General features: G+C 34.8%; 2 non-coding genes and 1 pseudogene across 2 annotated transcripts; all 3 read left to right on the forward strand.

The window, feature by feature from the left end:
• Positions 1–76: 76 nt before the first annotated feature.
• Positions 77–195, forward strand: LOC147493554 (5S ribosomal RNA). The gene has a single exon (XR_015200651.1). It is a non-coding gene; the product is annotated as a 5S ribosomal RNA (ribosomal RNA).
• A 1,364-nt stretch (positions 196–1,559) lies between these two features.
• LOC147493555 (5S ribosomal RNA) lies at positions 1,560–1,678 on the forward strand. Its single transcript, XR_015200471.1, has one exon. It is a non-coding gene; the product is annotated as a 5S ribosomal RNA (ribosomal RNA).
• Positions 1,679–2,053: 375 nt separating this feature from the next.
• Positions 2,054–2,176, forward strand: LOC147493556 (5S ribosomal RNA; annotated as a pseudogene).
• Positions 2,177–2,500: the final 324 nt, after the last annotated feature.

The following is a 2,500-nucleotide window of genomic DNA, read 5'->3' on the forward strand; positions in this document are numbered from 1 at the left end:
GGTTTGTTTCGATTTTAAAATAGGAGTAAGTTCGAACATGAGTTAAGCCAAATATAAATAAAACCGCTTTATTTTCGGGTGCGATCATACCAGCACTAATGCACCGGATCCCATCAGAACTCCGCAGTTAAGCGTGCTTGGGCGAGAGTAGTACTAGGATGGGTGACCTCCTAGGAAGTCCTCGTGTTGCACCCCTATTTTGCAATTTTTTTTTTTTAAAAAAAAAAAAATAAAAAAAAAAAAAAAAAATCCCAAGGTTTGTTTCGATTTAAAAATAGGAGTAAGTTCGAACATGAGTTAAGCCAAATATAAATAAAACCGCTTTATTTTTAGGGTGCGATCATACGGCACTAATGCCGGATCCCATTTGAAACTCCATGATTAAAGCGTGCTTGGGCGAGAGTAGTACTAGGATGGGTGACCTCCTAGGAAGTCCTCGTGTTGCATCCCTATTTTGCATTTTTTTTTTAAAAAAAAAAAAAAAATAAAAAAAAAAATAAAAAATGCCGAGGTTTGTTTGATTTAAAATAAAAGTAAGTGAGAAACATGAGTTAAAAAATAAATAAAACCTTTTTTTTTTCGGGTGCGATCATACCGGCACTAATGCACCGGATCCCATGAGAACTCATGATTAAAAGCGTGCTTGGCGAGAGTAGTACTAGGATGGGTGACCTCAGGAGGAAGTCCTCGTGTTGCATTTTGCAATTTTTTTTTTTTTTTTTTAAAAAAAAAAAAAAAAAAAAAAAAAAAGGTTTGTTTGATTTAAAAATAAAGTAAGTTGAACATGAGTTAAAAAATAAATAAATAAACGCTTTATTTTAAAATGCGATCATACCCGCACACTAATGCGGATCCCATGAACTCCTTGATTAAAAGCGTGCTTGAAGAGAAGTAGTACTAGGATGGGTGACCTCACAGGAAGTAAATTTTGCATTTTTTTTTTAAAAATTTTAAAAAAAAAAAAAAAAAAAAAAATGCCGAGGAGGTTTGTTTTGATTTAAAAATAGGAGTAAAAGTTCGAACATGAGTTAGCCAAATATAAATAAAACCGCTTTTTATTTTCGGGTGCGATCATACCGGCACTAATGCACGGATCCCGTGAACTCCGCATGATTAAAGCGTGCTTGTGGAGAGAGTAGTACTAGGATGGGTGACCTCCAGGAAGTCCTCGTGTTGCACCCTATTTTGCAAAAAAAAAAAAAAAAAAAAAAAAAAAAAAAAAAAATAAAAATGCCGAGGTTTGTTTCGATTTTAAAAAATAGGAGTAAGTTCGAACATGAGTTAAGCCAAATATAAATAAAACCGCTTTATTTCGGGTGCGATCATACCAGCACTAATGCATGCGGATCCCGTGAACTCCTTGATTAAAGCGTGCTTGGGAGAGTAGTACTAGGATGGGTGACCTCCTGGGAAGTCCTCGTGTTGCACCCCTATTTTGCAATTTTTTTTAAAAAAAATAAATAAAAAAATAAAAAATGCCTAGGTTTGTTTCGATTTAAAAAAATAGAGTAAGTTCGAACATGAGTTAAGCCAAATATAAATAAAACCGCTTTATTTTTGGGTGCGATCATACCAGCACTAATGCACCGGATCCCATCAGAACTCCGCAGTTAAGCGTGCTTGGGCGAGAGTAGTACTAGGATGGGTGACCTCCTAGGAAGTCCTCGTGTTGCACCCTATTTTGCAATTTTTTTAAAAAAAAAAAAAAAAAAAATAAAAAATGCCGAGGTTTGTTTCGATTTAAAAATAGGAGTAAGTTCGAACATGAGTTAAGCCAAATATAAATAAAAAAACTTTATTTTTTGGTGCGATCATCATACAAGCCTAATGCACCGGATCCCATTTGAACTCCATGATTAAAAGCGTGCTTGGGGAGAGTAGTACTAGGATGGGTGACCTCACAGGAAGTCCCTCGTGTTGCACCCCTTTTGCAATTTTTAAAAAAAAAAAAAAAAAAAAAAAATAAAAAATGCCGAGGTTTGTTTCGATTTAAAAAATAGGAGTAAGTTCGAACATGAGTTAAGCCAAATATAAATAAAACCGCTTTATTTTCGGGTGCGATCATACCAGCACTAATGCACCGGATCCCATCAGAACTCCGCAGTGGTTAAAAGCGTGCTTGGGCGAGAGTAGTACTAGGATGGGTGACCTCAGAGGAGTCCTCGTGTTGCACCCCTATTTTGCATTTTTTTAAAAAAAAAAAAAAATAAAAAAAAAAAAAATAAAGGTTTGTTTCGATTTAAAAAAATAAAAGTAAGTTCGAACATGAGTTAAGCCAAATATAAATAAAACCGCTTTTTTTCGGGGTGCGATCATACCAAAGCACTAATGCACGGATCCCAAAGAACTCATGATTAAAGCGTTTGCGAGAATATAAGTAGTACTAGGATGGGTGACCTCAAGGGTGTTCCTCGTGTTTTTATTTTGCAAAAAAAAAAAAAAAAAAAAAAAAAAAAAAATTTGCCGGTTTGTTTGATTTAAAAATAGGAGTAAGTTCGAA

The sequence above is a fragment of the Coptis chinensis genome, chromosome 6 (assembly GCF_015680905.1).
Source record: "Coptis chinensis isolate HL-2020 chromosome 6, ASM1568090v1, whole genome shotgun sequence".
Lineage (NCBI taxonomy): Eukaryota > Viridiplantae > Streptophyta > Magnoliopsida > Ranunculales > Ranunculaceae > Coptis > Coptis chinensis.